This window comes from Cebus imitator, unplaced genomic scaffold, assembly GCF_001604975.1.
Source record: "Cebus imitator isolate Cc_AM_T3 unplaced genomic scaffold, Cebus_imitator-1.0 Scaffold217, whole genome shotgun sequence".
NCBI classification, from domain to species: Eukaryota; Metazoa; Chordata; class Mammalia; order Primates; family Cebidae; genus Cebus; species Cebus imitator.
Genome location: NW_016107532.1, coordinates 2899330 through 2926101, shown reverse-complemented (window position 1 = coordinate 2926101; position 26772 = coordinate 2899330). Strand labels below are relative to the sequence as shown.

The following is a 26772-nucleotide window of genomic DNA, read 5'->3' as shown; positions in this document are numbered from 1 at the left end:
TCAATGACCTCCTAGAGAAGGCTGGGGATAGGAATTACTGGGATCAACCCCTGGGCACAGCTGTATGAGGAGTTCCTTTTTTTTTTTGAGTCGGAGTTTCGCTCTTGTTACCCAGGCTGGAGTGCAATGGTGCAATCTCGGCTCACCGCAACCTCCGCCTCCCGGGTTCAGGTAATTCTCCTGCCTCAGCCTCCTGAGTAGCTGGGATTACAGGCAAGCACCACCATGCCCAGCTAATTTTTTGTAGTTTTAGTAGAGACGGGGTTTCACTGCGTTGACCAGGATGGTCTCGATCTCTTGACCTCGTGATCCACCCGCCTCGGCCTCCCAAAGTGCTGGGATTACAGGCGTGAGCCACCGCGCCCGGCTGAGGAGTTCTTAATCTGGGTTCAAGGATGGATTCAGGGAGGAAAATATAATTTGCATTTTTCCAGGGAAGACTCGGTCCATAACTTTCAACAGGTTCTCCCAGGGTCTGCCATTCCCCAGAAGGTTGCTCTAGTCTCCCTGGAAGATCAGGGTTGGGGCTAAATAGAGCCTGATTCTGGCTCTATTCTTCCACTCCGAGGAAGAGCTCTCCTATGGGGCAGTTTCCAATCTGACCACAGATTAGAATAACCAGATAAGTTCTTATGCATTCCTCCTAGGCCTGCTGAACCAGGGTCACTGGGCATTGGGCCCAGAATCTGTACTTTTGACAAGTTCTCTGGATGATTCCGATGCCAAAGGGCCAGGGACTGCTGCCTGACCCCTGCTCTATACTCAAGGTGACACTGTCCAAAATGGTAGCCACTAGCAACATGTGGCCATTTACATTTAATTACAATGAAGTAAAATTTTAAAATCAGTTCCTGTTACACTAGCTACCACACCCAAGGGTGACGAAGGCACTGCAGAACGTTCTCCTGTACGGTGCTGTTCTGAGGTGATGAGAGTGATGTTTTCTCTGACAGCAAAATTTCTGTTCCTAGGAATGGGGTTTATGGTAGACAAATTTTTGATTCACTGGAAGGTACAAAAGCATAAATGTTGATCTTCAAAGATGATAACCTAACAGCAAACACATCATAGTAAAAATGGCAGACTGGGAACCAGAAGTTATAGGTTCTAGCCTTAGCAAGTTTTGTTTTGTTTTACTTTTTAATAAGAGCAATGGGGCCACTTTTGTCAAATGAAATCATACCTAACTTCCAACAACTAAAAGAACTAGATGCATGCAACTGGCATGTAACTCACATTAGAAACTGTTGCCCTAGCTGAAAGAGCTCCACACGCTCAGTGTCCCTTCATCCACCGAGAACCTCTACAAAATCCTAGTTCTCCAAGAACAGGTCTGGAAACCAGTGGCTTAGGAAATCTTTTGAGGTTCCTTCTAGTTCTGAGAATGAGGTTCCATCTGTCAGGATTATGAGGGCCGGCTGACTCCAGTTCAGAACACTAGCTGTCGATATTTACGAAGCACCTACTGTCATCTCATTTTCAGACATGAAGACATGGCTTAGGGAAGTTTAATAGCACACCAAGAGTTATGCAGTCGCAGGTTGCAGAGGTGGGGCTGAATGCAGGCTGCTGCCTCCTAAGCCGACATCTAAACCTTGAGCTGGCCACTTCACTTCTCTGAGTTTCTTCTCTTAGCTCCTTCAGTGCTGTTTTGAGGACCGAATGAAGAAGAGTACATGAAATGCCAATCGGGTTGACTGGCCAACAGAAGAGGCTAAATGAATGTTCATTCCTATGTCTGTCACCAGGCTACTAAAAGCCATCACTGAGACGATGGGACTTCTCTGTTCAGCACCAAATAGCCAAGGTATCTTGAGCCTTACCTAGCTCATTCAATATCTGGAGGCTTGATTCTCCATGCACGAAAGCGAAATAAAAATCTGTCTTATAGGGCCATCTTGAAAATGCCTCCAAGGGGTCAGGGCAAATCCCTCTCATGACTATTTCATCTGGAAGTAAAAACTTGTCCTTCTCAGAATGCCCAGAGGGGATAAATAGCAGAAGTAGAATGACTCAACTTCCTTAATAAGATATTGGTTAAAAACCAATCTTCTCCCGACTTCCTCTTTTAAACCTTCAGCTTGCCTGGCCACCAGGCCATACTAGGCAAGCCTCTACCTATCCAAAGTGAGGGGCTGGGCCCGGCATGGTGGCTCACGCCTGTAATCTCAGCACTTTGGGAGGCCAAGGCAGGAGGATCACTTGAGGCCAGGAGTTTGACACCAGCCTGGCCAACATAGTGAGACTTCATTGCTACAAAAAATTAAAATATAAGCCAGGCATGGTGGCACATGCCTGTAGTCCTAGCTACTTGGGAGCATGAAGTAGGATTGCTTGAGCCTGGGAGGTCAAGGCTGCAGTGAGCTATGATTGCACCACTGCACTCCATAGTCTGGGCAACAGAGCAAGACCCTGTCTCAAAAAAAAAAAAGAAGGGAACTAAGGGCAAGTGTTAGGCAGAGCAAGCTGGCCTGGCAAAACAGCCATCTGGCCAGGAGGACCTAGAAGTCCCCATATATGCTCACTCTGACTCCCCTTTCTACCCTCTCTGCCCTTCCTGCAGCCCTTCCCCTAGTTTGTTCCAGACTGATCCCTCACTTGCCTGAACAGGGCATCACTGGGCAAGCCTCCAATTCTCTTCTGTCCACCCTGTTCCTCCCACAGGGAGTGCCTGCTTGTCTTCCTTCCTTACCAGTGTCTGCCCAGATCTCACTTATCCTTTATCAATGAAGCCTTTTATGGTAGGCTTCTGCATCCACTCCATAATATTCAATGAGTGTCTCCCAAGTGCCAGGGAATGTAACAGCCCACTACTGTCCATAAATGTCTTCTGTGTATGGGGTACTGTGCCAGGAACTTTGTCTGCCTTGCTGATGCATTTCACACTAACCCTGCAAGGTTGACAATATTATCTCCATTTTACAGATGAAGAAATTAAGGCTTAGAGAGCTACATTACCTACAGTAACAAATGAGGCTCAATTTATACAATTAGAGCATCCAACATGGAGTTGGATGGACTCAAGCCAGGACACTCTTGGCCCATTCTCTTGGGACCCAAGGATCTCCAGTTCCCTCCTAGAATAAAATCTGGTTGGCAGAAGCATCTAGAACATCCAGGAACTGAGCAGTATTATTACCCATGTGGATACTACTACCCCTAGCATTTGCCCATCTACTGTTGGTAATAATTTCTTAGCCCATGTAGCCAGGAAGCAGAAGACCCCTTACCGATGAGGGGGTCTCATCATTCAGGGCTGAGTCAGACATCAATTTGTCAGACTTATAGTTCAGTCATATCAGTATATCCTCCTGGGGTGTTATGACTTAACTTGATTGGTTTTAATAGGTCATTTCATTTTCTTGAAATGATCAAACAAATCCACCTGTAATATACACGTATACAAACAGAGTTCTGGATAAGGTGGCACTGCCTTCACTGAAAGAACCACTGAAGGATGTGCTTTGCAAAGAAGAAAAGTAAACCAGAAAAAAAAAACCAATGGTAGGCACAGGAACTCATATAATATGTTGGTCAATATAATTAATAGTTGAGTATGAAAAATTAGTTTAAATCTTATTTTTTTGACATGGAGTCTTGCTCTGTTGCCCAGGCTGGAGTGCAGTGGTGATCTCAGCTCACTACAACCTCAGCCAGTTCAAGTGATTCTCCTGTCACAGCCTCCCCAGTAGCTGAGATTACAGGCATGTACCACCATGCCTGGCCAATTTTTGTAGAGAGAGGATTTCCCAATGTTGGCCAGGCTGGTCTTGAACTCCTGACCTCAGGTGATCTGCCTGCCTTGGTCTCTGAAAGTGCTGGGATTATAGGCATGAACCACCACAGCTGGCCACTTTAAATAATTTTAAGGCCGGGCGCGGTGGCTCAAGCCTGTAATCCCAGCACTTTGGGAGGCCGAGGCGGGTGGATCACGAGGTCAAGAGATCGAGACCATCCTGGTCAACATGGTGAAACCCCGTCTCTACTAAAAATACAAAAAAAAAAATTAGCTGGGCATGGTGGCGTGTGCCTGTAATCCCAGCTACTCAGGAGGCTGAGGCAGGAGAATTGCCTGAACCCAGGAGGCGGAGGTTGCGGTGAGCCGAGATCGCGCCATTGCACTCCAGCCTGGGTAACAAGAGCGAAACTCCGTCTCGAAAAAAAAAATAAAATAAAATAAAAAAAAAATTTTAAAACATGAGAATCTAGACACTAATAATAAGGAAGAAGGGTAAAACGGGTTGTTCAGTGGGTAAAAAGTAATATGATCCTGCCTTTTTGGGGACTTTTTGTAGAAAAACATTTAAATTTTATTCGAAAAAATTACAGTTAAATATGTATGTTGATTTAAGAGTAATGACTAAAATAACAGAAATATAATTCAGACCAGAAAGGTAAAGAAGGAAAAATAGAAAATGCTCTCAATCTGATAAAAGTCAAGGAAAGGAGGAAAAAAGAAGCAAAAGAACAATAAATATAAAATAAAAACACAAGTTAAGATGGCAGAAATAAGGCAAAATATTAACATGTCATTAACTACAATACATGTGAGTAGATTACAAAACAGCCAATCAGATAGGATTTTAAAAGATCCAGTTAGATGTTGACTATTCTAAGAAACAAACCAAAATTATCCAGAAAAGTTCGAAAAAAGAGGTAGAAAGACATGTGCCAGGCCAATATTAACCAAAAAAAGGTAATATTCATATCAGACAAAATACTTAAGACAAAAAGATATAATTACTTCTAGAGTTCTAGGTACCCAACAAAGAGCCTCCAAATCCAATGACTGGAGGCAGGCTGGGGCTTCATGTTGAGTAAGGTCTTGGCTCCAGAGTGTCCTATTTAGCTGCAGAGCAAGGATCTTATACATGGCAGTCCCTGGGTATGTATTGGGTCTGCTGGGTGTTGGGCCCTGTGCCAAGTGCTAGCAATACACTGAGGAAGAAGACACTGTCCCTTGAGGATCTTACAGTCTGCTGGGGGAAAAAGACAAGAAGTTAGAAAAGTTGAGTACAATACAGGGATGCAGGGAGAGACATAGACACACAGCAGATGGGACGGGAACACAGAGGGACACCTAGTCCAGCCCAGGAGATGATGCCTGGGCTGAGTCTCAAGCAGTGAGTAAGACCTGCCCAAGAAAAAGGAGAGGGCGTTCTGGGAGAGGGGATGGCAAAAGGTAAGGCACAGAGGTAAGTCTATGCAGGAATCACTAGCAGCTTGAAGTTGTCAGTGTAAGTGTAAGTCAGGCAGTCCCAGGAAAGGAGGCTGCAGATGAAGTTCAGGTATCAAACTATTGACACATACTTGGCCCTCATCTACCCCCAGGGTTTAAATTCTCATATGAGTGAGGTGGGTATAATTCCACATTCCTCACACTCTTGGGGATAAAGTTCCAGATGACAGAACCCACAGGCACAATGGCTCATCCCTGTAATCCCAGCATTTTGGGAGGCTGAGACAAGAGGATCACTTGAGCCTGGGAGCCTGGGAGTTTGAGATCAGCTTGTATAACATAACAAGGCTGCATCTTTATAAAGAAAAAAGAAAAATAAAAAAAGAAAAGAAAATCCTGCCATTGGTACAGAGCCTCAACCCTGGCCTGAACCAACAATCTGACAAGTGACAGGCTTCTGACAGGTTTGAGGGAGGGTGGCCAGGTGATCACTGGGACATAGAAACAGACGTCTGAGGAAGGAGGAAGGGGCCTTACTGGGGCCTGCACTCACTGTGAGTGAAATGTAGCCGGAGGAACCTCAAAACGGGACTCAGTGGCCAGCTTGAAGCCTGCTTCCCAAGAGAGCAATTTCTGCATAAGCATTTCCCATTAAGGAGGATATGAAATGTGAAGGTACATTAATAATTAAAATCTTACAGATCAATTATTAAAAAGAAACAAATCTGATATGCCATCCAAAACTGTCTTGGCCAGGCGTGGTGGCTCACACCTGTAATTCCAGCACTTTGGAAGGCTGAGGCAGGCGGAGCACTTGAGGTTGGGAGTTCAAGACCAGCCTGGCCCACATGGTGAAACCCCATCTCTACTAAAAATACAAAAATTAGCCAGGTATAGTGGTGTGCATCTGTAATCCCAGATACTTGGGAAGCTGAGGTGAGAGAATCGCTCGAACCTGGAGGTGGAGGTTGTGGTGAGCTGAGATCGCGCCACTGCATTCCAGCCTGGGCGACAGAGTGAGATGTCATCTCAAACAACAACAACAACAACAACAACCACCACCACAACCACAACAACAAAACTCAGTCTTGCTGCCAATTCCACAGGTCAAACTGCAGGGTAAATACAATTTATGGGGTGAAGTTTCCGACTGTCCTCCATTCCCAACACATGCCTGAGGATGGCTGGCCAGCCCTAGCCATACAGAAACTACTGTCTACAAGTCCCCTTTGGATGTTGAGGGCAATTCCTTCACATCTATTCTATTGGCGCTGGTCTTATCCACTTCCAGCTTCTCTCTGCCCTCCCACTCTGGAGTACTGAGCAAATCCTGAAACATTGTGTGCTTAAGACAACCTCAAGCTCAAAGGCATCTGCTGGCTCTGCACTGCTTATGGGCTCAGTCCCAACTCTGTGGTCCATAATCTTTCTGGCCACTGTTTCCCCAAACACAGGGTTTGGCTTTGGCCAATCGGATCATTCCACAACCCCTTGGCTACTCAAGTCTCTGGGCCTCACGTGTGCCATGCTGTTGTGTGGGCCACCCCATACATCCTGCTTGTCTTTCAGAGGCAAGGCTCAGCCTCCACCCAGGAAGCCCCTCCCATCAGCTTTCCTGCATAACCGCCTCCTTTTCTGCCTGCCCACAGCACCTGGTCTCCTCTCTCCTTACCTTCCTCCTGGTCCTTAATCACACTCCCACTTCCTTTTACTCATTCAAGGAAATAATGTAGATGAAGGAACTCCAGGCACAATAAAGCATCATACCAAGTGAAGATACCCACTGTTTGTGTGCACAACTCACAGAATTGCAATCTAGGTAGGGAACAAATTAAAAACAAAACAAAACAAAACAGAAAAAAGCATAATCAAAGATGTTCAGGGCTGAGCGTGGTGGCTCATGCCTGTAATACCAGCACTTTGGGAGGCCAAAGCACAAGGATGGCTTTAGCCCAGGAGTTTGAGACCAGCCTGGGCAATATAGTGAGATCTCATCTTTACAAAAAAATACAAAAATTAGCTGAGCATGGCTGCATGCGCCTGTAGTCCTAGCTACTTAGGAGGCTGAGGTGGGAGGATCCCTTTAGTCTAGGAGTTTGAGGCTGCAGTGAGCCATGATCACTCCACCGAACTCCAGCCTGGACAACAGAGTGAGATCCTGTCTCAAAAAAAGTTCACAGTATTTCTATAACAGTAAAAAACTGGAACAACAAAAAGTCTAATTACAGGGGAAGGATAATTATTAAATAAATCACGGAACATCCACTATAAATGTTTATTAATCATTTTAACAATATGGAAAAATGGGATATTATATTAGTAGAAAGAGGATACAGAAATATATCTAAAGTATGACCCTATATACACGTGCCTGTATATTACAATGACATTTATAAAAATGCAGACACCTAGCTCAGTCATATAGCAATGGTTCTTTTTTGGTGGTGGGCTTATGGATGGTTTAATATTTATTTTTATACTGTTCTAATTTTTCTACTTTTTCAGTGAGCATGTATTCGTTTTCTCAGTTCTCATTTTTTTCTTTTTGAGATGCAGTCTCACTCCGTCACCCTGGTTGGAGTGCAGTGACACGATCTCAGCTCACTGTAACCTCTGCCTCTCAGGCTTAAGTAATCCTCCCATTTCAGTCTCCTGAGTAGCTGGGACAGGTGCGTGCCAGCACGCTTGGCTAATTTTTTGTACTTTTGGTAGAGACAGGTTTCGCCGTGGTTCCTAGGCTGGTCTTCAACTCCTGAGCTCACGAGATTCACCCGCTTCAGCCCCCAAAAGTGCTGGGATTACAGGCATGAGCCACTGAGCCCGGCCTTGGTTCTCATTTTTAACAGATAATGTTTCTAAGTGGTTAAAAAAAAAAACACAGAAGGGGTGTTGTGAAAAGCATGAGTCTTTCCCTCCCTTCCCCCATTCCTCTAGGGAGATCCCGTTAACAGTTTCTTGTATCTCCCTCCACTGGTTTACTCTGTAGGTATTACTTTTATTTATTTTTACTATTGTTTTTATTTTTATGAGATGGAGTCTCACTTTGTTACCCAGTGCAATGGCGCAATTTTGGCTCATTGCAACCTCCGTCTCTTGGGTTCAAGAGATTCTCCTGCCTCAGCCTCCTGAGCAGCTGGGATTACAGGCACCTGCCATCATGCCCACCTAATTTTTGTATTTTTAGTACAGACAGGGTTTCACCATGTTGGCCAGGCTGGTCTCGAACTCCTGACCTCAGGTGATCCGCCTGCCTCAGCCTCCCAAAGTGCTGCGATTATAGGTGTGAGCCATCGCACCCGGCCAAGTATTACTTTTTATCATGAAAACAACTATAACTAAAAAAGAATCTCTTGGCATGCATGGGATGAGAATTTAGGAGGCATTGGGTCCACACTTGATACTGGGGCTTTATAAATACGTAATGAGCTGCTTTCTCTAACCCCGAGAATGCATATGCACACACACGCAAGCACACACCCATGTGCAGGCAGGAAGCTTCACAGAACGTCTGTGGCTCTTCTGTTCTGGTCACTGAGTTCTGGCAGCTGGGCTGCTAAAACGGAAGGCTCAAGATGGGCAAGCTTGCCCTTCCTGGTTTTGGTTTTCATTTCATTCCCTCCCTTGCTCTCTGCTGGGGACTGAGAGTTTTATCAGTTGTGACTCAATACGTAGGAAGGTGCTCAGAAGATGGGCGTTTCTTCCTGCTTTGATTTATCCAATGGCAAATGCATGTGTGGTTACAGGCCCTTGCTAGTGCTGGATGTACTAGATGCCCCTGGGCACGAGTAGCCCCATAAAGAGAGAAAAACAGCAGAATTGGACCAGAGAGAAAAAAACCTGCCCTTTCTCAACTGCTTGCACAAAGGGTTGGGAGCGCAGGGTTAGTCCCAGTCTGGGAAACCCAAGGGAGGCCAGTTGTCCTAAATAGCCTCTCCTATCTTTCTTATATATGATCTTTAACCTTGCTTAAAATTTTTATTTCAGGCCAGGTGTGGTGGCTCACACCTGTAATCTCATTACTTTGGGAGGCCGAGGCATGTGGATCACTTGAGGTCAGGAACTCAAGACCAACCTGGCCAACATGGGGAAATCCCGTCTCCACTAAAAATACAAAAATTAGCTGGGTGTGGTGGTGGGCACCAGTAATCCCAGCTACTTGGGAGGCTGAGGCAGGAGAATCGCTTGAGCCCAGGAAGCAGAGGTTGCAGTGAGCCGAGATTGCACCATTGTACCTCAGCCCAGCCTGGGCGACAGAGTGAAACTCTGTCTCAATTTTTTTTTTTTCCAAATACTGAAATAATACTTGTTCATTATAAAAATGTAAACAAAATTGTATATATAAAAAAAAATGCCAGCACCATTTCCTCCTTGCAACATAAAAAACACTTAAGTTTCATGTAAATCCTTCTAGCTCTAACTACTATACATATACAAACATATAGTTTGGGACTATTTTTAAAAGAAATATGGGATTTATACAGATGTAATATCATACAATTTGCTTCTTTTACTTAACGAGATATTATGAATACTATTTCATCTCAGCACATGTAGATCTATTTCATTCTCTTATTATTTTTTTTTTTTTTTGAGATGGAATCTCGCTCTGTTGCCCAGGCTGGAGTGCAGTGGCCTGTTTTTGGCTCACTGCAACTTCTATCTCCCAAATTCAAGTGATTCTCCTGCCTCAGCCTTCTGAGCAGCTGGGATTACAGGCACCTGCCACCACGCCTGGCTAATTTTTATATATTCAGTAGAGATGGGGTTTCACCATGTTGGCCTTGAACTCCTGACCTCAAACAATCTACCCGCCTTGGCCTCCCAAAGTGCTGGGATTACAGGCGTAAGCCACCATGGCCGGCCTCTATTTCATTCTTTTTAAGGCTCCATAAGATTGCATGGTACAGATGCACCATCATTTTGCCACCTGTTCTTCTATGAATAAACTTTGTTTCAAATTTTTCACTTATAAGTAATAAAGCAAAAAGCCCTACTCTTATTCACATTTATGTGTACTTGTAGAAGGAATCCTAGGTGGTAAACTCCTGGGATTAGAATTTCTGGGTGACTCTTTTGTTAATGGGTTCTCTCTTTTCAACTGCTTCTGTGTGTCAGAGAAGTGGGCAGCGTCGGAGGTTAGGCATGGGTGGTTTCCAAACATTATAGTAGTTATTTGCTGTGAAGATGCTATCCTTGCCTTCAACATGCTTACAGTCTAGATGAGGAGAAAATGGATAGATGGATAGATAAATCGTAAAGGAATCAAAATGACCTTAGGACCAGAAAGGCCCATTTATTCCAAATATTACATACTAATCCTGAGGAATGGCCATTCAGCTACATGACAGGATGGCCTTGGAATCAGAAGATCTGAGTTTGAATCTTGAGTTTCTCAATACTCTGGTGTGTGACCATGGGCAGGTCACTTATTTGAGACTCATCTGTAATATGGGGATCCTTAAACCTACATGACAGAATTTTACCGGGTGACTCAATGCAAGGAACAATGTTTAAATTACATAGCACAGTGCCTGGCAGGCAGTGGGCACTCTGTAAACAGCAGTGGAACCTCCAGTGAGACAGAAGCTGCTACAAGATGAGTAGTCAGACCTTCGCATGACTGAAGTGTAAAGTTTTTTTGTTTTATGTTTCTTTTCTTGTGAGATAGAAGCTCAATATCACCCAGGCTGGAGTGCAGTGGCACGATCTCGGCTCACTGCAACCTTCACCTCCCAGGTTCAAGCTATTCTCATGCCTCAGCCACTCAAGAAGCTGGGATTACAGGCATGTACCACCACGCCCGGCTAATTTTATTTATTCTTTTGTAGAGATGGGTTTTTGCATCTTGGCCAGGCCGGTCTTGAACTCTTGGTCTCAAGTGATCTGCCCCCCTCAGCTTCCCAAAGTGCTGGGATTACAGATGTGAGCCATAGTCTACAAGTGTAAGTTGCTTGCAAGTTGCTGCTGTGAAGAGCTGAAACCCACCTCCCACAGCTTCTAGCCAGCAGTCCTGGCATCAGACAGAAAGTCTGGAACAGATGCGGTCAAAGGAGAAGGAGGAGAATCCTGAGAGCAGAGGGACAGAGAGGTCGGCAAGAACCCATGAAGATGTTGTTTTTGTTTTGTTTTGTTTTTTTGAGACAGAGTCTTGCTCTGTCATCAGGCTGGAGTGCAGTGGCATGATCTCAGCTCACTGCATTTTCCACCTCCTGGGTTCAAGTGATTCTCCTGCCTCAGCCTCCTGAGTAGCTGGGATTACAGGCGTGCGCCACCACACCCAGCTAATTTTTGTATTTTCAGTAGAGACGGGGTTTCACCATATTGGTCAGGCTGGTGTCGAGAACTCCTGACCTCGTGATCCACCCACCTCGGCCTCCCAAAGTCCTGGGATTACAGGCGTGAGCCACTGCGCCCGGCCGAAGATGTTCTTTGAAGAGCATTCTGCACACCCCATTTGGCTTTTGTCTCCACTGGCAGTGCCTCAGCTCTCCATGATGAACTGGAACCCACAATTCCTTGGCAGCTAAAGCTGAAATTAGTTGTCCTGTGGTCATCTTTGGGTGTTACAACAATCTGCTATTTGTATACACATAATTACATGCGGGTTGCTAATAATCATACAAATGAATAATGGCAGCCTTTATTTGCTATGTATTAGGTAATGCATATATTTTTTTCTCGAATCCTCACAACTCTGTGCACAAGGCACTAATGTTATCCCTCTACAAGGAAGAAGAAACTGGGCCTCAGTAGGCCAAGTAATTTGCCCAAAGCCATGTAGCAGGGAAGTGGTAGCAGCAGGATTTGCACAAGGGTCTTTTATGTCAAAGCTCATACTCTTAACCATGACACTCTATCTACTTCCAAAAGATCTAAGCTTTAAAAATTGGGACCCAGATGCAGAAGCTGTCACAAGTCAAAGGTTTGTTAGTGAGAAACCCAGGGACTGGCCTGGGAGGAAGCACCTTCATTAGGAAGCATGAACGACAGCCAGCCTATGTTCTGGAAAAAAGCAACTTTAAAATGACAACAGGGAAGAAAAAGACACAAGCTGGACTTGCGGTGGGCCTGTGTTCTCAGCCTACCCAGGCCTGGCAAAGCCGAGCCCATTCCAAGGAGAAACTCTACAACAAATGCAAATTTGCCACTCATTTTATAAAGGCTGGCCCCAGGCTTCTTGTGCCTATTTACCATTCTTTTTAAAACAAAGACTTGAGCATCATTTGCTATCTTCATAGATTTTATCAGTACTTTGTCCCCAGGCCCCTGATATAGGGCATTTTATAAGCTTTAAAAGAGAAGTATTACGATGGTATTTTCAATTCAAGCTTTAAAGCTTTTGCACAGAGAGAGCCAACAGCAAATAGAAAAGATGCCACAGGAGGCATCGTGGGTCCACAGAGGTATGGAATTGGAATGCAGGACAACATGTGGGGCAAAGCAGTATTGAGATAAAAACCTGCCACATGTGCACTTAATTTTATACAATAAGCAGCAAGGAATGTTTAATGTAGGTTGTATAAAAACATTTTCAGGCTGGGAAGGGTGGCTCACGCCTATAATCCCAGCACTTTGGGAGGCCGAGGCAGGTGGATTACCTGAGGTTGGGAGATTGAGACCAGCCTGGCCAACATGGCAAAATGCCATCTCCACTAAAAATACAAAAATTAGCCAGGCATGGTGGTGGGCACTTGTAATCCCAGCTACTCAGGCTGAGGCATGAGAATCGCTTGAACTTGGAAGGCAGAGACAGCAGTGAGCCAAGACTGCACCACTGCACACCAGCCTGGCCATCAGAGTGAGACTCTATCTCAAAAACTAAAAAGAAGAAAAAAAAAAAAAAGAAAAATTAAAAAATTTTCAAGTGTCAGCCAGGTGTGATGGGTCATGCCTGTAATCTCAGCACTTTGGGAGGCCAAGGTGGGTGGATCACAAGGTCAAAAGATTGAGACCATCCTGGTCAACATGCAACCCCATCTCTACTAAAAATACAAAAATTAGCTGGGCATGGTAGCGCATGCCTGTAGTCCCAGCTACTCAGGAGGCTGAGGAGGGCAGTCACTTGAACCTGGGAGGCAGAGGTTGCAGTGAGCTGAGTTCACGCCACTGCGCTTAAGCCTGGCGACACAGCAAGACTCCATCTCAAAAAAAAAAAAAATTTCAAGTGTCATTGAAATCTGCAAGTTAGGGTATTTTGTGTAACTGAATATTCTGATTAAGTGGGGCCTGCCATGTATACCACTTAACAATGACCAATTTCCAAAGATTACAAGGCCATAAATTGCCCTTGACACTAAAATCATGTGAAACACAGCCAGTTTCTTTGATGAGTCAAAACGTACTTTGTGATCTTGCCAAGCTTTGAGATCATCGTTAGAAGCAGCATTTTGGTTGTGAAAAACAACTCTCCTTATTTAACCTTTCAGGGTAGATTCTGGGCAAGAAGTTCCCTAGGCTACGGTCAATCTTGCTGAAATACAACCACCCACCGCTCTTTTCTGGGTTTAGAAATCTGGTTTTCAGAGGTGGGAGTGGCTTCAAGCAGCGTCTACCTGTGTTCAGAGATGAAGACAGGCTCAGGCTCTCTGTATAGGAGAATTCAAGTTCACTGTAGTCACTGGTGACTGGTTCTGAAATTGAGGAACTAGTTTGAGGAACTTCAGAATAAACAAGAAACCCAAAGAGCTTGGCTTTCCACGGAAGGCTTCCAGCGCATGAAGGAGGCACAGGTCCAGCTCCACCCTGCGGCAGGGGAACCTTGACCTTGGCCTTGTTTCAGATGCTGCCCCACATGCTCTTTGACAAGCTGGCCCCAGTAATCCACTTGAGGACATGAGTGGCAGAGGGGTCCCTTTATAATAAGGGGTCATATTCTTGTCCTCCCCTGGGAAGGGAGAAAAGGGCTTGGGACATGGGGCATGAGGAGGAATATTCTCAGAGGATCTCACATGATTCCTTGGTTAAAGAGGGTAAACCATGAAACAGCTTGCAGCTGTCTTGTCCTCCCCCAGGCCAGCAGGGGGCCTAGCAGGAGGAGTTTGGATTCAAGTCTTGTACTTTCACTCAACAGCAAATACTTAACCAGCGGCTACCATGTTTCAGGAACTGTGCTGGCCAGCGGGAATATGAGCGTGACCAAGAGCTTTTGCTGTTGAAACCCTTGAAAGCCCTTCTTGGAATGCTGAACCCAGTTACCTAGAAGCACTGGCTTGATCTTCCTGCCTACAACTCTCTAGTGGTACCAAGCCCGTGGGATGTGCCAGTGTGGTCACTGCTCTCTCAATTCCTGCATGGAAGGTTGGGAGGTGGTCAGTCATGTCTTCATTAGCTGGCTACTCACTGTCTGATTCTACTTTAAAACATATTTTCTGTTTTGTGAAGAGGTCTTACTCTGTCACCCAGCCTGGAAATGCAGTGGTGACCCACAGCTCACTACAGCCTCCAACTCCTGAGCTCAAGTGATTCTCCCACCTCAGCCTCTGAAGTAGCTAGGATTACAGGTATGCACCACCATGCCCAGCTAATTTTTCTTTTGAGACACAGTCTCTCTCTGTCGCCCAGGCTGGAATGCAGTGGTGCAATCACGGTTCACTGCAACCTCTGCCTCCCAGGTTCAAGTGATTCTCATGCCTCAGTCTCCCAAGTAGCTGGGATTACAGACGCCCACCACCATGCCTGGCTAATTTTTGTATTTTTAGTAGAGATGGGGTTTCACTATGTTGGCCAGGCTTGTTTTGACCTCCTGGCCTCAAGTGATCTGCCTGTCTTGGCCTCCCAAAGTGCTGGGATTATAGATGTGAGCCACTGCACCTGGCCATGCCCAGCTAGTTTTAAAAAAAAATTTTAGGTGGGTCTCACTATGTTGTCCAGGCTGGTCTCTAACTCTTGGGCTAAAAAGCAATCCTCCTGCCTTAGCCTCCCAAGTCACTGGGATTACAGGCATGAGCCACTGTGCCCAAGTGACATATGAGCACATTTCTCCTGACTGTCCCTCAGCTTCTGAAAATGTACTTCTTTCCCCCAGAGTGCTGAAGTTTCCCAATTGTTACCAAGCTCCCACTCCAAGCTGACAAGTCGTACAAGATCCCGGGATGAGAGAAATGGCAAGGGGGTGCCACCCAGGAACCTGCAGAATCCAAGATGCTTATACCTGAGTTAGCACTGGCTCAGGCTGGACAAGGAGGGCCACCGGGCTGTGCATGGTGGCTTCCTCGCTCCCTCTAGCTCCTACAGTCATGGCTCCTGACCAGCACCAGGGCTGTGAGGTGTCTGCTTCCATGCCCAGCTTCCCCCTGCCGTGGCGAGGTCCTCCAGGGTTGGTGCCTCAATTGTGTTCAGTTTTCTAGCATCTAGCAGAAGCTAGCCCATTTGACACACTTGGTAAGGGTTCCTGAGTGAAAAGACAGACACACTTCTGAGGAATAAATGAGTGCCACAGGCTCTGAAGCCTGGCTGGACAGGAACACATGTGTCCACACTGTCCAATCACCTGGCAGGCTAGAGGGGAGGGAGTCACAGCTTGGTGGCTATATTCTAACTGCACCCCCATAAACAGGTGCCCTGCAAACTGGCTGCAGAGCCACTCCTGCCATCCCCTTTCCCAAATGCTGACCTAGAGATCCAATTACTTCTAATGGCTTGAGAAGATAACCCTTCTGAACTGGACAACACCCATGTGGGCTCAGATTTGCATATATTTGCATGTATCTAATACATGCTAGAGGGGAGTGGTGCAGGACTCTACCCTTCACATTGATCACTACAAAGCGATTCCTGCCTCTCCAGGCACAGTATCTGCCAGTGGAGACTGCTGGGCAGGACTCAAGGAGCCTGGTTGGTCCAATTAACTCCCTTGGCTGAAGGACTCCATTTGTAATCTTAATTGGCAACCACATCCTCACTGGAGGCTGGCTAAGCCTCCTTTTCCTCCCAAGCCTCCTGGCTATCACTAGTATCGACCAGAAACACCTACCTTTTAATTCTGGCCCAGTAAAAGTAAACATCAATGTCAGCAGAAGGTGGGTGGTGGGTTTTGGCCACAATAATTCTTTGCATTTACAGGGGCCACCATCCAGATATGACATCATGCTTTGCCCACAGGGAAGAGCCTCTCACTGAGAAGAGCCAGGCAGACGGGCTAGGATAGCACCCAGAGTGGTTACTTTGGACTTTCTGACCACCTGCATGCCCCTCCTGCACAGAAGAAAGGTGCAGAAGAGTTCTGTGCACCGTGGGTTTAGACCCCTGTAATCAATCATTGAAAGTTACTGAATACCCACTCTACCATGCCAGGTGAGATACTGCTTGGCTTGGTAGGAAAGTGCCCTAAAGGTGTGGGCAACCTTTGAGACTTCCTGGTAACACTGCCCAGAATTGTATTTTCTTATCAACCTTGACCTCCTTCTGATTACATGAACCTTATGGTATAAGTCAGCGTAAACAAATAGCTTTCTGTTTACTTTTTCTTAGACCCAGGGCAGCAGCTGCTGTGGCTCCACCCTTCCCAGGCCTGGCACAGCTTGCAGAAACACTGAGAGTGATAGGGCTGGGATAGGAAGCAGCTAGTAAAAAAAAAAAAATCCTGCTTCAGGACTAGTTCCTTCATCCCCTGGCAGCAGAGCACAATGAAAAGAGTCTGGGTTTTCTAGTCCAGGCTCTGCCATTAACCAGCTGAGTGGGCTTGGGCAACCCACTTGCCTTCCTTGGGCCACCATTTTCTCTTCTGCATTTTCTCATTGCAAAAAATGGGAATGATCATGTCCAGGCTGTAATCCTAATAGCTCTTTCTGGACAGTGAGGTTAAAGTTACTTAGCCGTGCCAGCAGGAAGCGACTGCTGGTTTGGTCCAGAGTGATGGGGTATGGGTACAGGAGCTGGGGGAGTGGGGGGGAGTCTGCCTACTACAGGGAACAAGACCATTTGCAAGAGAATAACCATTTCTCTGCTGCAGCTTCATTCAAGTCAAGCCCTCCTTGTAGGTGGTCCTGAACACTGTAGGTGTTCCCAACCATAAGAGGTCAAGATCAACACCAACTGCACTAGTCCAGAACAGTGTCTGAAGGAAATCTCTGCTTTAATGGACACCTGATAGTGGCTTTAGTGAAAAGAGGGCCAGGAGAAGCTGCAGTAACCACAAACTGGGAGGGGAGGATGGCTCAGGTGTTCCCCTGCTGCTTCTTTCTGGGTCCAAATCCTGGTCCTAGAAGTGTAGACAACTGAGGTGGTGGCAGGCTTGGAATTCCTGAAGCTTCCTGAAATCCAGGGTTTAATCTAACCTTCCAATCACTGGAGCTCTGCAGAGCCTCCAACTCAGGTGGTTGAAAAGGAGGCAGGTGGAAAAGCGTTCCCAAAAGGTCTTTCACACCAAATAGGGCTTGTGTCTCTCTGCTCTCTGCCAAGGGATTTCCCAGCTCCCCGGGACCAAAGCTCCCCTCCTGCTTCTTTGCTGACTGTCACTGGAAGCAGGCCATTTTCTACCCTCAAGGTGGCTGGACTCAGGAGTCAGTGACACTGCTGATCTGAGCTCCGTGCCCCATCTGCGATCCCCCCTCCACTGTCAGTCCGCAGGCCCCAGAAGCCTCCTGCCCCCTCCCTCCATACCTGTGGGGCTGGGATGGGGGTGATCTTTGGCAGAGGGCTCCTCACCAAGGACTTTCTCTGCAACTGTGCTGGGGAATACATCGCCTGTCACCTACACCCCTGCATAAGTGACTCACCTTCCAGGGAAAGTGCTCTGCTCACCTAAGCAAAGCTGCTTGGAAAATGACTAAGGCATCTATCAAATGCAGTCTGTGGGGCCAACCAGTTATGGAGCAAGGTCCAGGCACACTCTGCCTCTCGCCTCCAGCCTGAAGTCAAGTGCAGAGCTGCCAGGCCAGGCCTGCTGGTTTCATTTTCATCTGAACCGAGCTCCACATGAGGCTTGACATCCGGTGATCTATTTTTTCTAAAAACTAGCTTCACTTTAGAAATGACTCTTCGGCCATCAAGTCAGCTTCCCCAAGAGAAAACAAAATGTTATTTAAAGGGAACGGCAGCCTGGTGAGAGGCTATATTTTTATTTTGTTTTAAAGGGAAGAATAAGCCTTTAAAATAGAATATGAAACTGTTTTTTTCCCTTGTGAGATTAAAAAAAAAATGTTTTTCTTTTGAGAGATGGGGTCTCGCTATGTTGCCCATAGCTATTTGACCTCCTGGGCTCAAGTGATCCTCCTGCCTCAGCCTGTCAAGTAGCTGGGACTACAGAAACGTACACCACCACACCTGGCTTCTTGTGATATTACAGGGAAATCTGCAAGTCCCTGACTGCAGATTCTGGGCCCCCAGACACAGTCCTGGAGAGAAGCTGACAAAGACATCTTTACGAGAGAGAAAGGGTGGTGAGCTGGGGCTGCCATGTGGTAGTGGGAACCTCACCCTATAGAACCAAATGCTCCCTCCTCATCCCCCAAAGAACAAGTCCTTGCTGACCTACATGCCACACAGTATTTTCCCTTTCCTCACCTCCAGGGTTAATGCAGGAACCTACCTGACCACATGTGGGACGCAGGAAGCCCCTCGACAGGCCCAGCTGTGTCTCCAGCTCAGAGTTGAAATTGTCAACCGGGCAGAGCCTGGACCTTGGTAGGCTCATTTGGAGTATGGCGAGGGCAGTATATAGTGCTAAGACAGGGAGAACCTGACAGCTGAAGCTTTCAGACTGAAGAACTGTCCCCGTAAAGGGCCGATAAGAAAATGACTCTGGGCTGTCAGGCAGTCTGACCCTTCTTGACATCATCTTACAGAAAACAGGTTTAGTCACAATGCAGTAATTGGCAACTACTACTGCTATTACTGCTGCTACCACCAACACCACCAATAACAACAGTTACAGCCGCTATGTTCTGTGCTGGGCACTGGGGTTAGCACTTTACGTATATCCTCTCATTTTCTACTCAAAACAGCCCCATGAAGTACTTCTGATCCCATTCACAGACGAGGCACCTGATGATTACAGAAGTGAAGTGATTTGCCTGCTGCCTGGACAAGCCACCACACGTGACACGGAAACACCATGGACTTGCGCTGTTGCTCTGGACAAATCACGGGTTGTCTGCCTTCGTTTCTACATCTGGAAAATGGGCAGAAGCATACTTGTCTAGGCAGCAGGCTACTCATCTTTTAGCCTTTCATTAACAATCAATATCAATTAATAATTGATTGGTACAATAAATGAATAAAGCTGCTACCCTGGTTTTGTTATATTCAAAATTGGCATGTTTGGGGAAGAAAATCTTTATCGTTTTCATGAACAAGTTAGTAATAAAAGCAGTGACTTAGATGTCAAGAAAAGGGGGTTTAGATTTTGAGCAATTCTATTTCTCCTTATGAGGCTTCACTTTTCTGATCTTTGTCCCTGCCTTTCTTCACATGAGTATTGGGTAAAAATACAAAGACTGGCCATAGAATTATTCTTCATGCCACATAATCTCAAGGGATTTCTATCAGGGAGCTGAGGGATTAAGAAATGTAGAAAAGCAGAAGGGAAGAGGCTCGTTTAAAGCAGAATACAAAGAGCACACGGGCCACTGAAGAAAAATGATTTCTTCTGAATTGTCATTCAGGCAGTCATAAGCCCAGAACGAAGGATCTTATATTTCAATGTCCTGCTCAGCTCAACAGAAATGCTCCCCTACAATTTGCTCTACGTCTGACCTTCCCCTTCTAGGCTGCTGCTTTCAGCATTTCAGCCAGCATCACCGAATAAATGCAAAACCTTCACACATGCATCACTTTGAATGCTCACCCCAGCTGTTACAGATGCACAGCCTCATTCTGTTCCCTGACTAGGGAATCCTGGTGTGTGGAGACCAGAGGGGCTGACAACCTTAGAGCTCCCTAAATCCACTGACATCAAATTGTCCCCTGCCCACCAATTTCACACTGGTGCCATCAACAGTGCCCATCTGAGCATTATGCTCAGATGTTTCCAGTTTAACTGAAATACTAAAATGGGGCAAACAGGAAGCATCAGACACAACTGCGGTAGTGACTTATTAATCACGAAAGCAGAATTTTACTTGCATTTTAACCTTTTGCTAGGAAAAAAAAAAAAACAACCTTGAGATGATGGAAGCCATCAGTAGAAATACGCTGCCTGTATGCATATCGGGCTGACATAGACTTTTTATTGAGGACTGACTTTGCTTTTACGATTTCTGAACTTTCCCCCCAGAGAGGACATCTGTCAAACCAACCAATATGAATCTGTCAGCTCTTCATCGAGGCAGGCAGCCTTGTTAGGAAAGCCCATGTGCTGTCCATTGAGACAGGAAAAAAAATAGGAAGTTAAAAGTGCCTTCACAGGCCAAAGTGATACAACACTGTTGAGAGGGTGCCAGCAACGAAGAAAACCACCCTGGATAAAGCTTTCACTCCTTCACATCTCCACAGATCTCTCACCAGACCCTAGCCAGGGATGAACTGTTATCATTCAACAAAAAAAATCACAACAGTTGCCTAGGGCTGGACAACCAATCAGCGCAAGCCATCTTCTCAGCAGTGAATGATATACACATATTCCAGGCAGATCACAAAGGAGTCAGTGTTCGACAGGAGAACCAAAATGAGGAACCAAACCTTCATCTGTTGAGGCAAAACAGCCCAACCAGACACTATTGTTTAATAGAGGGAGACTGATTTGGCAGGGTCTCTGTGGTACTGCTCCCACAAACTCTTAACAGACAATACCAGTGGCAAAAACTCCCCTTCAGAACTGCTCCTCATCATCAGAAAACCCTCAGAAGACGACCCAAAGCTTGGCAGTGTCTTGCTGTCTGATTTCACAAAGTGCTGGTACATATACCTGGATACTTATCTCTAAAATTAGAGTCAGAGACGATTACTTTTATTTTGAGATCTTCTGAGAAGTTCTCCACACCCTTCAAAATAAATGAGGATGTCTGAGAGGTGTCTGAAAAATTCAGAGGTCTGGCATCGCTCCAAAGGAACTGATTGACATCACTTAAAAAACACCAAGAGTAAATCCAAACACAACCAAAGCAAGGCAACCATTTTTGAAGTGTCCTCTCGCCTTAAGAGCATAAAAACCACACCAAAAACGTCTCCCTCCTATCTGCATCTGAATTCTATAATGTGGTCCTGATCTAGGATCCTGGGAAAGATTCATCCTTAGTCCCAGCTATGAGGGATCAGGCAAGATATATATCACCCCCTCCTCCATTCACACCTGCCTCAGGTGCCTCACCTATAAAACAGGACACTACAATCTATCTTACCACACAGCCATCTGAAGAAAAAAAAAGGGCGGTTACAGGTATGAGCGCCTCGCTGTTACAGGTATGAAGACACTAAGTAGAAAATACATCACTAATGTTAACATACTATCTCTTTCTAATCTTTCAGAACCACCATGTTTCTAGTCAAGGGGTTTTCAACATTTTTCCTGGAACAAACTCCAGACTGCTGTTTTATATCGTGACCTCACTCTCATCATTTAATTTCACGTGCTTTTAAAGTCCTTAATTAGGTCATTGGTGTTCATTGTCTCCAGTGATCAAAAGTAATTTTGCCATTTACTTTGCTGATGTATGTACATTTTCACCAGTTATCCTCTCCTTCATTCACACCTCCAGTCCACCCTTTAGGGCCGAAAGCAACTTTTTAACCTCAGCTAGGAAGGAAACATTTTTTCTGAAGTTATCCAGCACTAAGAAGGCTCCTGGGCAGGTGGGAAACGATACAAGTGGCCCCTGTCTGCTTGGTGCCCGGTGGCTGCAAGATGCCAGAGCCACGATGGGCTTCCAAGATGGGAATATTATAGCTGAACCAACAGATAAAGTCCCGAGTTGGAAAGCCCAGCAGAATTAGAGGAGGACTGGGGTTAGGGGGCGGAGGGAGGATGCTGCGGGCGCCCCGCACTGCCCCTCTGCTTGCTGAGGACAGGCTCAGTCAGCTCCTGCTCCCTGCCTTGTGGTGTGTGACCTGAGAGCTTCCCAGGAAAGGCCAGGAGGGTTTCACGCCAGGGCAGACGAGAGGACGCACTCCAGCTGCAGATACGTCCTCCCCGCGCCAGGCGAGCCCCATCCTGGGAGCACAAGGGCGCACACCAGGGGGGCAGCGCGGGCAGCCCTGGCGGCGGCGCGGGGAGCCAGTGAAGGGGAAGCAGGGCGCCTCTGCGCGCGCTCGGGACCGGCGTGTGGCCGGCGGGAGTGCGCGGCCTGGAGGCCGGGGCGAGCGCGGCGCCGGCAGCGCGTGCGAGGGCGCGCCTGCGGACCGCCGCGAGTGGGTCGAACGGGGTACGTCGGGCTGCGCTGGCCCGGCAGCCTACCCCACTGCTCCAGGGCGAGGGGCCAGGCCGCAGCCCAGCCCAGGGCTGAGGGGCGATCCATCCCCGCCGCTCCCTGGGCGCCCCGCTCCGGGTTCCAGGGTCCCGCCCAGTCACCTACCGGCCGAGCGCCGATCTCCCCAACCAAGCGAGTGTAGCGCTCCGCTCGCCCGCGATCTCCCGCCGCCGGCAGCCGACCGCTGAGCTCCGGGCCCGCGATCACCCCGCCCCGGCCCCGGGCTCCGCCCCCTCGCCTTCTAGGTCGACGCTGGGGCCACGCCTCCCCCGACGGCTGAAACTTTGTCTCACTTCGCGCCTCCTTTCTTTGGCCGCACTGCGACCCGTGATCCCGCCCACTTCCCCAAGCCAGCCAATGAGACGGCCCGTCCTGGTAAGCCCGTCTTCCTACTCCCTAGCAATGATTGGTTAATGAGGTCTGGTTTCCAGAAATGGGCACTATTTCCGGACGGTGTTTGTAGAGGGGAGGCTGCTGAGCGGGCGGACTGACCGAAGGCGGAGGCGCCTCGGGTGTTGGTGGAACCACACATGCGCCCTCGGCTTCTGGCAGTCTTACCGGCTGCGTTCTTCTCGAGGTTACGGGAAGGAAGGGCGAGTGTGCGCATGCGTAGGCACTCCCAGCCTCTGACTTCGGTTACCTTGGAGACAGCTAGGCGCTCTCCCTCGTGGGTCCTGCGCGTTCCGCTTCCCCTCTGCAGCCAGGCGGTGGCGGCTGAGGCGGGAGTTGGTAGGGGTAGAGACGTTTTTATGGAACTCTTACTGTGTGCCTGGTGCTGTAGAGTTCCTGGAATGCGTAAAGAAGGTTACAGTGTCTGCCCTCGGGAAGCTTGGGGAGCCAAGGGCCTAGATGGGCCCGACCTGTGGGTTGTAACCCAGGTAAAAAGCGTGTGGGTGCGTGGTACACCCCTTCCACCGTCGGAGAAGCAGCGTGGTACGAACGCTGAGCAAAGCATCTGCTCGATGGGTTTGCAGACCACAAAGGCGACAAGAGGCTGAGAGCTTAATGTATGCAAAGAAAGGACCTGGAGTTCGGAATATGCATCGAGGTGTCAACAGTGCTTCTTTCTGAATGGGGGTGGGGGATGGGGAGTAGGGAAGGTATGGAAATTTTTTCTAACTTTTGCTCATCTGTATTACCTAGTGTTTCCACACTGAGCTTGTATTTTATTTGTAATAAATTCCAGGCCGGGCGTGGTGGCTCACTCCTCCCAGCGCTTTGGGGGGCTAAGGCAGGAGGATCGCTTGAGGCCAGGAGTTGGAAAACGGCCTGGGCAGTATAGCGGAGACCACACCTATGCAAAAAATAAAAGAATAAGCCGGTCATGGTCGTTTGCACCTGCAGCCCCAGCTAGAGGGGAGGCCGAAGCAGGAGGATTGCTTGAGCCCAAGAGTTTGAGGCTACAGTGAGCCATGATCGTGCCACTGCACTCCAGCCTGGGTAACAGAGTGAGGCAGTCTTTAAAATAAATCAAAACTTAAATTTTTTTGTTTGCAAAATAAAAGATGTGCTCCTATCCTGGGCATCCCACTTCCATCAAGGGTCCGTGGCAGGTGTGGTTAGTGGCTTTAGTCCAGTGATAGGCAGGCCCCACCTAAGGCCACCTTGAAAAGGAACACCCCATCTCTGAAAGTGTTTGCGCAAAGACCACCATCTGCTTGGGACTACTTTACAGACAGTCCAAAGCTGAAAACTGTTTTCTGGATATCTGTGCCAAACAGTCATCTCTGCTGGGGGGATAGGGAAGACCATTTTATTAGGCAGTGGACAAAAACTCACAACCTGAGGGGGTCTCATCCACTCACCCAGGCCAGAAATATGCTTTGTTTGGCTGGCCCAATATTTTTTTTAATTTGAATTTGAATGCCTTAGAGCAGATCCTGTGTTTCCTTACAGCTCCCGCCCCTCTGTTTTTTACCCAACCATCTAAACTTACGTCACCTGTCTGGCCCGTGGAGCATTTGAGGCCGCGGTTCCCATAGAACCCGTGCTTCAGAGCCAAGCAGTCTCTGGTTCCGACCCTGGCTCTGCCACTGACCAGCTGGGAGATGGCAGGCAAGAAAGAAGGTGGACTGGTGGCCCCCAAATCTCTTTCCACCCCCAGGGTTTTGGATTTCAGTGACTCAGGAGAGGTGGAGCTTGGCCAGAGGTACAGGTTGGTATCGGCAATCTTGGATGCCCTTACTGTCTCTCCCACCACCTGTTTGCCTCTGGGCACAGCACTTCTCAGGAAAGACGTGGGCATACCTCCAAAGTCTGCAGATGCTCCCTCACTTGCCTTTGCCTTCTCTCTTTCACCATTCCTTTAAAACACCCAGTGCCTCTGTACTTTGCCCAGATTCTCTTGACACCTCTGGTCCTGGATCCCCTGCACACCCCCACCTACCCTGTAAAGATGATCTGCCTTTGAATCCATCCACAAACACTAATGTGTATTAATCGGAGAGAGTAAACTGTGTTGACCCTAAACTGCAACTCTGGAGAAGGAACGTCGTATCAGGTTGCAGGGGAGGATCAAACCACTGCACACTGGTAAGAAAGATATTTGGGATTAGCAAGGCCTCTCAGTTTTAGCTACTTTTCTGAGGTCTTCCCAAGCCCCGCTGTGAGTGGGTGAGGTGGAAACTATACACCCACCCAGAGTGAGCAGTGTGGTGTCTCTGAGTCTTGAAATGCTTGAACCTCCTGGAAGGAGAGCTTCAGGACAAAATTATTCCCTCTCAGCCTAAGATTGTCCCTTTCCCGAGACAACCTGGGAAAGCTGGCCCAGAGTTCCTTGTGCAGTCTCAGCTCTGCTTTAAATACAATGAATTGACATTTGCAGGATGACTCACACCTGGAGCAGTGAACTAGGCTCCCAGTACTCAAGGGTTTTCACATCCCATCCATTTCAGGTCTGAAAATAGAAGCGTGAGACTGTGCTATTCCAAAAGCATCGCAGCTTGTTTTCTGAGAGCTTACAAAAAGTAAGCAGACAGACTTAGAGTACTTCATGTGTATAACCTCACTGAATGTTCCCTCTAGGCCAGGGTTTCTCAACCTGGCACTATAGACATTTGGGGTTGGATAATTCATTGTTGGGGGAGGAGGCTGTGTTAGTCCATTTTCACGTTGCTGATAAAGACATGCCTGAGACTGGGTAATTTATAAAGGAAAGAGGTTTAATGGAGTCACAGTTCCACGTGGCTGGGGAAGCCTCACAACCATGGCAGAAGGCAAGGCATGTCTTACATGACAGCCGACAAAAGAGAATGATGAGAGCCAAGCAAAAGGGGAAACCCCTCATAAAAACATCAGATTTCACGACACTTATGCACTACCACCAGAACAGTATGGGAGAAACTGCCCCTGTGATTCAGTGATCTCCCACTGGGTCTCTCCCACAACACGGGGGAATTATGGGAGCTACAAGATGAGATTTTTTTTTTTTTCCTTCTTTTTTGACACAGATTCTCACTCTGTCACTCAGGCTGGAGTGCAGTGGCATGATCTCAGCTCACTGCAACCTCCTCCTCCTGGGTTCAAGTGATTCTCTTGCATCAGCCTCCTGAGTAGCTGGGCCTATAGGTGTGTGTCACCATGCCCAGCTAATTTTTGTATTTTTAGGAAAGACAGGGTTTCACTGTGTCGGCCAGGCAGGTCTTGAACTCCTGACCTCAAGTGATCCACCTGCCTTGACCTCTCAAAGTGCTGGGATTACAGGCAAGAGCCACTGCTCCTGGCGTCAAGATGAGATTTTGGTGGGGCCATAGCCAAACCGTATCATTGAAGGATGTTTAAAAGCTTTCCTGGCCTCTGTCTACTAGATACCAATAGCAGTTGCCCACCCACCCAATGTGACAATAAATGTCTCTGAACATTGCTAGATGTCACACCAAGGAAGCAAAATTGTCCCCAGTTGAGAACCCTTACAGTCTAACCCCATAGAGTAGGTAGTATTACTATCCCATTTCACTGATGAGCAAACTGAAGCTCAGACAGATGTAACTTGCCCAGTGTCACTTTGATGTAACAGGAGACCCAGGATTCAAACCAGGTCTGACTCCAGAGCCCCCACACTCCTGCATGGTGGACTCTGCAGAGAGACTTCAGGCTTACAGCATGCCAACTGCCCCACAGTTCTGTAGGATAGTGATGAAGAGTGAGTAAATCAGTGAGAGAAAACTATCCTTGGATCGTTTTTCCTCTTCTGTTTCCTTGGAAGAAAGGAAATTATTTTCTGGTTTTTATTGCCTTAGTCAGCAAGGTTTA

The 26772-nt window shown here is 47.3% G+C and overlaps 1 protein-coding gene across 1 annotated transcript in view; it reads right to left on the bottom strand.

Annotated features, from left to right (window-relative positions):
• The window catches only part of MAP3K14 (mitogen-activated protein kinase kinase kinase 14), a 53560-nt gene extending 30753 nt beyond the window's left edge, over nt 1-22807 (bottom strand). The window contains exon 1 of the mRNA XM_017549324.1: nt 22627-22807. The gene's annotated coding sequence lies outside the window, so the exon portion shown is untranslated. The remainder of the gene's footprint in view (nt 1-22626) is intronic.
• Nucleotides 22808-26772: the final 3965 nt, after the last annotated feature.